The 12,368-nt window shown below is 39.0% G+C and overlaps 1 protein-coding gene across 3 annotated transcripts in view; it reads right to left on the bottom strand.

Annotated features, from left to right (window-relative positions):
- Nucleotides 1-12,368, bottom strand: part of CNTNAP5 (contactin associated protein family member 5) — a 263,158-nt gene that overhangs the window by 93,350 nt on the left and 157,440 nt on the right. The window lies entirely within an intron of this gene.

The following is a 12,368-nucleotide window of genomic DNA, read 5'->3' as shown; positions in this document are numbered from 1 at the left end:
GGACAAGTACTTAAGTCTTGTCAAGATAAAAGACAATTTTAGTTCTCAGCTTTCCTGTCACTTCTACTACTCCAAATGAAAATAAGCTATTTTGTCTAGCAGAAAAGCTTGAGCTCAGGTATGTCCTCCATCCAGGGAGACATTTTTATGCTTTAGTCCTGTTTTTACACAACCAGCTCTTCCTTTCTGCTTATCAATATTTTTCTTCTGGAGGATATTGCCTATGAGAACCCACATCATTAGTAAAAACAAGCTTACAATTTTTCAGCTATCTGTTAACAAATAAAAATCAGACTGACTTAACACATGGATCAGAACCTTCCTTCTTTCTTTGAGACAGTTACTTGGTTGACAGTAACAGAAATGTAAGCAAATGCTCTCTAGGTAAGCTTCTGAGAGCTACCATTAGCAAAACACACAGCAATATATTTGGACATCATTTTTGGTTGCTACAAGGTCAAAACTATCTTTTTCTTTACCCCTTAATTTTATGAGCGCATTTTAACCACTATTTGCACATTCACACATCATCATACAGCAAATACATGAGTTACACAGACTGGAACATACCCAGGGGAACTTATGAATAGGCCATTTGTAAGACACTTGTAAATTTTTTCGCAAGCCCCTTCAATTCTTCAGGAATCAGAGCACTACACTTAAAATTGATATACATAATGTTTGCTGAGTTGAGGTCGTAAATACTACTGCAAAATTCCCGGTATCTTTCATCTGGAAGGATCAGAAGATTTGCAGACTGAGCATAGGCAGAGCATATCTTCACCGCTTTTTAAATGCCATCTAAGCCTCTTCTGTAGAAGGCAGCAATCGCTCTGCACAAGGCAGGAATAATTCCTCATTCCCAATGTTTTGCATGCACAAAAACTGGCATCCCTCTTTCCACCAGTTTCCCTAGAGGAAGTTTCCCCAATGAAGCAAGTTTCAGAAAGACTTGAATGGCCAACCTGAAGCAGACTAGTTTGACTACTGACTCATTTTTCTCAGCATGAAGAAATCTCTACAATAGACAATCATCACTAAGATTTTAACAAAATTTGGAAATTTCTTTGCTTCTGCCAACAAAACATAACCACAATTCACAGAATCACAGAATTGTAGGGGTTGGAAGGGACCTCCTGAGATCATCGAGTCCAATCCCCCTGCCAAAGCAGGTTCCCTACAGTAGGTCGCACAGGTAGGCATCCAGGCAGGTCTTGAACATCTCCAGAGAAGGAGACTCCACCACCTCCCTGGGCAGCCTGTTCCAGTGCTCCGTCACCTCACTGTAAAGAAGTTCTTGAGCATGTTTGTGCGGAACTTCCTATGCTGCAGTTTCTGGCCATTTCCCCTTGTCCTGTCTCCACTCACCACTGAAAAGAGTCCGGCCTCGCCATTCTGCCCCCCACACCTTAGATATTTATAGACCTGGATCAGGTCCCCTCTCAGTCTCCTTTTCTCAAGGCTGAACAGACCCAGTTCACTCAGCATTTCCTCATAGGGGAGATGCTCCAGGCCCTTCACCATCTTCGTGGCCGTCCGCTGGACTCTTTCCAAGAGATCCCTGTCTTTTTTGTACTGGGGAGCCCAGAACTGGACGCAGTACTGCAGATGAGGTCTTACCAGGGCAGAGTAGAGGGGGAGGATCACCTCCTTTGACCTGCTGGCCACGCTCTTTTTAATGCACCCCAGTAAGCCATTGGCCTTTTTGGCCACAAGGGCACACTGCTGGCTCATGGCCAACCTGTCGTCCACCAGGACACCCAGGTCCCTTTCCGCAGAGCTCCCCTCCAGCAGGTCATCCCCCAACCTGTACTGGTGCATGGAATTATTCCTCCCCAGATGCAAGACTCTACACTTGCTTTTATTAAACCTCATCCAGTTTTTTTCTGCCCAGCTCTCCAGCCTATCCAGGTCTTGCTGAATGGCAACACAGCCTTCAGGTGTGTCAGCCAATCCTCCCAACTTCGTATCATCGGCAAACTTGCTGAGGGTGGCCATTATCCCCTCATCAAGGTCATTGATGAAGATGTTGAAGAAGACCAGACCCAGCACAGACCCCTGAGGAACACTGCTCGTTACAGGCCTCCAACCAGACTCTGCACCACCACCAACGACCCTCTGTGCTCTGCCAGTCAGCCAGTTCTCAACCCACCTCACTGTCCACTCATCTATCCCACACTTCCTCAGCTTTGTTATAAGGATGTCATGGGGGGCAGTATCAAATGCCTTGCTGAAATCAAGGTAGACTACATCCACTGCAATTCTAAGGGATCACATCACTATGAAGTAACAGTCTCTCCAAAACAATGAGTTGTACCACTGGCTGAAATACGTTTTTGTCCTGTACATTTCCAACAAAAAATCTTTTGCAGGCAGGAGTGCTAAATAAGCACAGTACTACACTTCCCAGAGTTACAAAAATGCTTAGGGTACTCAGCATCTGGTAGGATAGTTCTTCAATTAATATCCATTCTATCAAGAAGTTAATTAAGACAGCTCCTTCTTCAAGGTCATTAGGCAGATGCAAGGAATCATAGAATGGCCTGGATTGAAAAGGACCACAATGATCATCTAATTTCAACCCCCCTGCTATGTGCAGGGTCACTAACCACCAAACCAGGCTGCCGAGGGCCACATCCAGCTGGGCCTTCATTTCTTCCAGTATTCATAACTAGAGGAGGAAACAGGGAATCCATAAGTTGCCAAAGTGCTGAGAAAAGCAACCGGGCTACAGAGGGTCAGGAGAGAAAGTGTAACAGTCAATTAAGTAAGCAATCGAGGAATCTTGCTTTGATCAATTTGCAGAGTTCACAAGCTGCAGTACATTTAGTGAATTTGCTGTCATCATCATTACAGAATACTTTATCTTGTTTCATTAGGAACCATGCCAACTGCCTCCCCTGAATTGTTTGGTGAGTATTTTTGAAGATAAAGGATAGTGCAAGGAGCAGATACATAAAAAGAATATGCTGTCAGTGAACTGTCACAGGTAGAAACTCATTCTTCATCATGAACTTTTTATTCCTTCATGTTTTCCTGGTTTTTGACTGTCATGTTGGCTGGAGCCTACATGTTTTCTTTCTTTTTTTTTTTTTAATTAGTAAGGAAAGATGTGAAGATTCAACCATTAATAATATGGACAGACACAAACAGAGATGATCTATTCACTTTAGATAGCCTCTTTGTCACTGCATCTTCTTTTTTGGGGAGAGTAGGGAGAAAAGGCTGAATAGAACAAGAATTCAGACTAGAGGTGCTCAAGGGGCATAAGTAAGGAAGGATGTGCAAGCTTCTGTGAAGCTTGTTATGTTTGTCAGAAGAAAATTATTCTGCTATGTTTTTCCTTTGGTTAAATGAGTATTCTAACAGCAGATATTAGGGAACAGCAGTAGAAGTTTGAAAAAGCTAAAAACCTCAAGTTCTGGCACATAAAACATATTCTAATATCATGAGTTAAAGAATAATTGTTTTATTGTACAGATCATTCTGTGGCTGCACATCTCAAGTTTTGTATCTTAGGCAATTGGTACTACACTTCTAAACCAGATGGGCCATTGCTTTCAGGTCTTTTTTTCCCCTTCCTATTTTATGCTATATAGGAGAAAATGATATTTGAATGATATTTTCAGTCATTGGCAGATCCCCTCTCAGACATTTCATGTGCACCATCCATTCCATGTTCTCCTCATCATTTTTGCAGGCTGAGTTGATTGCTTGAGAATAAAGTTACAGAATTCCATTTGCTGAAAAAGCCTTATTACTCCATTGACAACAACATGAAGCCATCTTATGGTTCAATGAAATACAAGATCTCTTCGTAGTCATTTGTCACGTCTTGCAATCAGAAATGTCACACAAAAGTGAAAACCAGACAGTCAACTGTGACTATTAAGATCCCAGAGCCTTAGTTTAGAGAATTGCCTTCAGATTTATGTTTCACTTTGTGCCAAAGTTCTTTGATGTGATGAAGATATTTGTTATCTTGGGAACAGGAAATCATTACTGTAGTTGTCATTAAAGAGTCACCACTCATTTATGCACATTACAGGGCCTAACTTTTAAAAAGCAAGCAACAATTGTAATTATGGAAGTATTGAAAGAATGCGTACATTTTGATGTCAAACAACATGTACAGTAATTCCACCTTTTTTAATAAAGGAGAGCATTTTATCTCAGTTCATTCTGAGTAGAACTTGGCAACAATTTTCAAGCATTATTTTAAATTTTAAATTAAAAGCTATTCCTTTTTTTCTGAAGCATTTTTAATAGCGTTCACGTTCACGCTTTCAAGTTTGTTTACAAACTTCAAAATGTTTACCAAAATGGGACTAAAAAAAATGAATGCTCATTGAGAACTCATTTACTCATTAAAATGTTTAATTGTGCACTTCTTGAAATCCTTTCTCAAAAATGAAACCAATAAGATGCCATTTGTCTCAAAGAAACAAGATCAGTGTTCTTTTTCTAACTGTCCCACATTTTTTTTTTTTTTTTTTTTGACCACTTTTGATTGGTATCAACCACTGAAGACAAAAAGACAACTTCCCAAAGATATTTGCTACACTGAGCTCCAACCACAGAAAATTGTAATTTGTGATTTTCAGCCCCTGCTGCATATCTTCAGGCACTTTTAGAAGCAAGGTGTGTGACCATGGAGCAACAGCACTGCAATCCCTACCACAGAGTTTCTGCAGGCAGTGGATGTGAAATTGCCTGCTTCAAGGAGTTGCATTATTCTAGTGGTCGCTGGAAAGAGCTGTCAGCAACACACACTAACTTGTGCTGTCCCTCTGCATGTATGGTTTGAATAATACAGTCAGATATGGCAGGTAGGAGTATTTAATATTAGAAGCGAATTTACTACGAGAATTTGGAGATTAGAAATGTGTTTTACTTAGTCACATTTTTGCAGCTCACATAGGACAGTACTCTATGGAAATTTTTAAGGGCTACTGCTGTATTTTACAGAGAAATCTAAAATCCTCACAGATCTGGCTACTTAAACTAATGCAGCCTGAAAGCCTCATCCTTCATATCAAGAGCTGCTTCCCTAAGTGCTATATGTGCTCTTGTCTACTTGCCAGTACAAGCTGTGCTGATCCTGTGCAGATACACACAGTATTGACAGAGTTCAAAATGATCCACCTCCACATCCATATTTTCAGAGATAGATTGCAGTCTTAAGTATCCCAAATGACGCTAGCTTTTCAGTCCAACAACTCCTCATTTCATCCAAGTATTAATTTTGATGTTCACCAATCATAATAGCTATCTTTTCCTTTCATTCTCACTTTTCATCTTCCCGAGTGTTTAAGAAATGGTATATGAAATTTTGTTCAGCATTTATAAAGAAAAAACATATTTTTTTTTCAGCCAGAGCAACAACACTCAACTCTAGATGGTTTCTTATATCTCCAGAGATATGAAGATTCATGAGATCAAAAATAAAAAATACGGTCTGATACTGAGATGTATGCATCCCGTAATTTTTTCTCCAAGACTCTACATACACTACATATGTAGCCTCCCTATGGAAGGCTGCTAGCAAAACTCTAAACATGCTTTGATTAATCAACGTCCAAGACATAGATTAATGATTCAAGATTTCAAAGCCAAAAAGTATTTGAATGCCTATTTAACAATCAACTTCAAATTTTTGAGTAAAATTATCTAAAGAACTCATTTTCTAACTCCTGCATCAAGTGCCTTTATGGTCAGCACACTCATGAACTCTCTGCCCCCCGAAAAGTCATATCCTTCTTAGCTCAGCTCTGCAGTTGAAACTCCAGGCTTAATTCAATATGCTGTGAGAGCTTGAATGGTTTTAAGTGCAAGCAATTTTGTCAGCATTCACTTTAAAGTATTTGAAACCTGTTAATCCAGCTGTTCTAATTATTGTCCTTAAACTAGAAGAGATTGTATTCCCACTGTGCTGCACTAACAGGAGACACTTGTGCTATCTGAGCACAAATGTTTGCAAGGTCAAGCTTCTCAATTGTTTCCAATAAAAGATGTTTCTATCCAGTTCTGTTCTGACAACCTGTTACTGTATTGACACGGGATCCCAATCTCTTTTTGCCCTTAACAGTTTGTCTGCCGTCAAGTTAGTCACTAAGCACACATTTGCTGTTTCATTACTGAACTCCTTGCATGTAACTCTTTAATATAATTCCTTAGTACTTAACAACACTATTTCCTCTGCCCTGTGTTCCTAATTTACAAAACCTCTCTTCCAGACCACTTTCACCTCATTTTCCATTCCTGACTCTATCCTGGCAAGAGATAAGTCTGTTTCTGGTGCAACTAATTGATCTTCGGCAAATGACCCTTAGGGAGCAACATGTTTGAAGTCTCTTCAGTGAAAGAATTAACCTATTATTCACCCATTAGACCCACTCCCTGGGCGCTGGACCCATTACAAAGGTTGAAGCTACATTTGGACTTCAGTTTTACCTTGGGAGACTGGGCAAGATTATTCTTTCTCCTTCACCCACATGTATGTTACCAATAAAGATAAAACCAAAACTGTAAACTGCAAATCACAACCAATTCTTTTTTATCTTAACTTTGGGTTGCACTAGTTATGACTACCAAAATGGGAAGTGATATTGCTATTTCTAGATAGAATTCTCATAATCTAATAAAAGCAGCTGATAATTTTCAATTACTCAAAGGGAGATTACATTTTATGGTGCTATAATAAGTTAAATATGCCTAAAGAACATTATTTCTTGATGTCATTGGCATAAGCTAACATCATTCAGTCCCCAGATAGAATACTGCAGAGATGCATGTTGCTTTTACCACATCTAACAATTGCACAATCATGGAATACTGTAGGCAGAATACATGCTGGTGGATCATTTGAGACTCATTTATTTACTTCATAATACTTTGAACCTTCAATGCAAAAAGTAAAAATAACTCTTAGAATAATAACCATTATTACAATGCAGCCTCAGGTGCAAAAAAAATATTCTGATAAGACCAGAAAGTCCAGAAAGATCTGGGGATCCTCTTTGCATATGCAACCATCCATGACCTGATCTTGGATAAGCTGATAAGCACAAATACTCACCACAAACTGAATTGAGTGTTCACAACAAAATTCTCAGAACTCCTGGGAGACAGATTGGAGATGGCTATTTCACCCTCTACTTATACACCTCCAGCCTGACAAATTCGCTCTTGCAGGCTCAGAATAATGAGAATTCAGTCACAGATTTTTCTAAATAACAAATCAACTAAGCGGTGTGCAATCGTAGATTTCTTCTATTCTCTTTTCTACAGCAGAGGGATTTACACAAGCTATGAATTCTGGGAATGGTTGTTATTGTTACCCCTATACTACAATTGCCTTGTTAAATGCCAGAAAATGAAATTTATACTCTCCAAAACTGGATTTTGACAGCCCTGCTATTGACAGACTAATACAGTCCCCACTCTAATGTACACAGATGACAGATGGTTTATTTTACCTTTTAAAAATGTGTATTTACTCACCTAATAAATAATGATAGCTTTAAAAAGACTTCTACCACAGTGTCACCTAAATGGATGTTGGGAAGGGAACCTTCCATTCAATATGGGATTACAACATTTCCTACAATTCAAATGATGGCTGTCCCTGGCCTTGGATAGGGAAAGGCCAGGTAAGCCCATCCTCTGTTGCTTCCCTACTGAGGCTTGAAGGCAGCTGTGTCAGACCCTTGCCCTCCACAGCCTGTAGCTGATGCAGGGTGACCTGCATGTCTTGCTGCGCTGAGAGTGCAGTCAGGGAGATCTACGTTGTTAAGAGTAATGCTGGAGGGCAGGTAAAAATTGACAACTTGCAGGACACCAAGCATAGCATTTCAGCCTTACTCTTAAAGTACTGGCATTCGTAGAGTCATAGCTGTGCCTGACAAAGGCAGCCTTCAAATGGTACTGACTCAGTCTCCCACATATTCTGATCTGCAGACACAGCCCAAAGTTTCTACATTATATACAAGAAAAAGTCAGGCAAGAGAAAATTTTGTTTTTTTAAACAAACACTACTGAGAAACACAGACGTACAACTCACACAAACTGAGGGGAGAACAATAATAAGACAGTATCTTATTACAAAATAAACAATGAAAATTCATATGTCAGAACCATGATGTGAACAAAAATATGCAGGAATATCAAGTACTGTACCAAAGCCTGTGATATGAATATTAAACTTTTTTTTTTTTTTTTTTTTTTTTTTTTTAAGTTAAAGAATAGAAATGTTTTTAAATGCACATGGAAAAATATATCAGAATATCCAACAGGACAGACAGGAGAATTGGCTCCTCAGGACATATAAATTACATGACCAGATTCACCATTAGACATCTGGCAGATTGAAGCTCTCTGAACTTTGACTGCCAAGCCAGTGAACTGCATAAACATCTCCCTGCTTTGAAACACAGGAGAATTATGAAATCCATGGCTGGCTCTTTAAGATGCAATTCCAGGGCTTCTAAGGATCTGGCTGAAGTTATATTAAGTTCTTCAGATGAAAATTACATATTCAGTAAGTATATTAGTATTAAAAAATACATTTTCAAAGCCTGAAGTCATGTTAAGTTTGTCATGTTCAGCGACTTTATGACATTTCCATTATTAGATGGATCTTTCCTCCAGCAATTACCTAGGCCAGTAAGACACATGCCTGTATGTGCAAGATAGATCACACACCAAAGCAAACATCTAGAATTAAATTATATTTTGTTAATTATCACCTTGCAAAGCTTTGGGACATGTTGTCATCCCCAGAACATGAAGAATAAAACCATTATTCTATATTTCTCATCATCCTTTATATCAATGTTCAGTATTCTTTGGAATAAAAAAAGACTAAAGGTCATCTTGAAAACTGTCATACATAAAAATAACAGAAATACAGAAGGGGAAAATGAGGCTTTGAAAAGGAGTAACATAAGTCACAGAAAGAGGAAATTACCAATCATTACCTTGCAATAAAATGATAACAGTCTGTATCTCAGGGCTATTTTAGAGTGGTCTATTGCTTTCTCTGTCACATGGTAATTACAAGCAGATTTAACAGCATGAAAGAGATGACTGTTCAGGTTTTAAACTGTGACCTTTCAATTAAAACATTATCTATACACCTACAATTCCTCTCTCTGTTCTTTTCTCTCAGTATATATACACCTATAACTCAGATCCAGTGCCTACTGTTTGCCTAAGGTAGGACAGCCTGCAACTGGAGCCAATAGACAAACTGGCACATTGCAGAGGTGGTTCCGGCCATGGACACCCTGTCATACAATGCAATTAACTTCACAAAATAGCTCACTCTGTTGCAGAGGTGAGATCACTAACTTAGATTAGATGTCACAAAGATGTTCACCTGAGAGTGAAAACTAAATGAGCTGAACCCTGCCCAGACCTTTTTCCTACACTGTTCACTAGAATCAGTGTTTCTATCTAAAACAGAAAAACAGAAAACAAAGATTACATTACCATATACTCTGCCATGTTTCACACATGTAGCAGTGAAGTGCAGCAGCTGACAGATCAGTAGGCTACACACCACACAGAACAACTGGGAAAGCATATTTAATTAAGCTTTTGACCCAGCTAAACTCCTAACCTATGTAAATACAAGCTGGGTGAAGCACATTTAAAAGATTAACCAGAAATCAAAACCAGGCATTTTACAGGCTTGAAACAAAGACTGCATGCTCAAAGCACTGTCTTAAGTCTGGATCAGCTCAAGAAGCAGAAAGCAAACAGTAGTTTCAAGAGAAATAAACCATATCATTTCTTTATAACATATGGATTATGCACCTTCCAGTATACCTGCAGATTGGATGTTATTCCCAATAGAGGAAGAGAAATCAAAGCACAGTGAAACTCATAGATGAGCATGTCACATGGGTTTATTCCCTGACTTATCTCCTTAAACTAGGCAGTGAAATGAGTATCTGGGGATAGTCAGCACAAGTTCCTTATTTCCCACTGTACCGCATGTCCACATCATTGCTAACCTGTGCTGTGTCAACCTGGCAAGGAGACATGAATTCCATTGGAAGCTGGAAGGATGAAAGGTAAGTTCAAATCCTCTTCCTCTACTGGGGTGACAGGAAGACTTGGAAGGTGTTAGTAAATATTCCACGTGGAAATGTGTGAAGGAGAATTAGTGGTTACTAAGAGAAATGGGCTTATGCATCGGGCAACAAGCTACACAAGCAAACAACCCGCCTTCACTTTCCTCCTATATGTCACAGAAATCCAAAAAACACTAAAGGATTTGTTATTTGTATAGACAGCTAAGTTCAGACAAGAGAAGAGGAGAAGCAGGACTAAATGAGACTTCAAGGTGAAACCTGTCTGATGTGGAATATCTATTTAAACGTACATGACCCTACACCCTTTTGTTGGTGGCCCCTCATCTGGATAAGGTAGATTGCCATATCTTCTGTAATTGATTCTGATAGATCTATCAGAATCAGAAGGGATTTTGAATGAGCAGGAGGATGCCTGAGGTTTGAAGCACATGAATTGCTGCTGGAAAGACAATATCTGGAAGGATTATATGCGCAGGTCACCTAGTTTTTTATATTTATTTTGAAATGTGTGCTTCTGCTCTTCATCCACACAACTTGAATTTCAGCTATACCCAATTCGAGTCATGGAAGACACAATCTTGTCCCATTTATCTGGCGTGCTCATGCAAACATTGTCCCAGTTGTGTCTTCTATCAACTTATTGTTCTGTCCTGCCACTGTCTACTTTCCTTCTGTTGTGTCAAAGGCAAACTATTTATCCTTGCTTTTCACAGCATATTACCAACCAGTCTACCTGTCATGACTTTGGCATTTGCCCTGTCAAAAATGTCAAGACCACAACCTTATATTTTTCAAACAAGTACATTATTGCTTTCTCCCACATAACTCCTTGATGTCTGTGAGCATTCCATTTCTTCCTCTTTTTAATATACCTTATTATTTTTTGCCTACAAGGAAGCATCATAATAATTATGTACCTGGTAGACTAAAATCACTGCACGTGATGCTGATGAAGACTTTCTGATACTCCATCCTATGCATCAGGATGTTTTCTGCCCTCAAAATATAAAGGAAAAACTCTTTGGAGCAGGGATAATCTATACTATCAGCTGTTCCTCACAGTGGGATCCAGTGCGTCCCATGAATTCTTGGAAGAAACCACTGAGATTGCTTAATTATTGAACATGAAATATATCACTCACAATTTTACAAATGAAGGCATACAGTCAGGGTCAATGTATCTTCAGATATCCCTTCTTAAATGGTAAGATCCCCCAGTCAGAGCTGATAAAACATAAATCATTTAATTCTGATTTGTAAATATGCATGATACAGTTCTTCCTGAAACCAAGACAAACTTCTTACAGGCTTGCCTTCTCATACCAGTGAAAGGTAAAAAAAAAAAAAAAAAATCACACTGATGCAACTCTAGAAGAGAGGAAATACAGCTGACAATGATACTACTCACACTAATTTTGATTTGCAGCAGATTGTCATTTAAATCTTTCCACTGTTTCTGTGCAAACTTATGTCTGAAGGGCAGTTTTGTACAAATAAGTAAATAAATAAAATATTTCTAGTTTAATTTCAGGCCTGTTAGCTTTCATATTGTAGTAAAAATCAAAACCTGTTGAGATAATGTTTCAAAACTTGAGAAATTAGATGCTTGCTTTTGATAGAACTACACTGAATTACATGATTGGAGGAGTTGCCTATATAGTGAGGATATTCTGGTATAGTACTGCGATCAGATCTGGGACTTGCATTCACCCTGCTACAAGCTACTCCTGTATGTCAACCACTATCAGCTGAAAGCGATAACGTCTCTTGTTCTGTAGGTGTCTTATCAGCAGCCAACATTTGCCCACTGGCTTTGAAATGATTTCATCAGACATCTCAAGCAGATGAATGCATTCCTCTGGTTTAATGTTGCTGTTTATCAGTGTTGCTTGGCTTACAGGACCGCTGGCTCCACAATCCAGCTGGAATCAAATTAGTTGTTAATATGGTTGTAAATAAGCTCAGCAGCTGAATAGCTGTATATCACGTGTGCACAGCTTGATCTGCTGTAAAGTCTTAACATAGATCTTCTCAAGAAACTTTTCAGAGCAGTTTTTACATCAGTAAACCTTAAATAACTGCAGGTCTCTATGTGCCTTTAGAGCTGAGGGACAGCACATACATGAGTTCATAGAAAAGGCTTTACTAACTCTATATGAATGTTTGTATGGAAAACTAGCCAAGAACCAGCCCTGAGCAATAAATATGATCTCCTCCTTCAGACACAAGCCACAGTGAGCTCACATGCTTTTTGGAACAACAGAAACA

This window comes from Lagopus muta, chromosome 8 (genome assembly GCF_023343835.1).
Source record: "Lagopus muta isolate bLagMut1 chromosome 8, bLagMut1 primary, whole genome shotgun sequence".
NCBI lineage: Eukaryota > Metazoa > Chordata > Aves > Galliformes > Phasianidae > Lagopus > Lagopus muta.
Note: the sequence above shows the minus strand (reverse complement) of the source record. Positions and strands in the feature narration are given on the sequence as shown.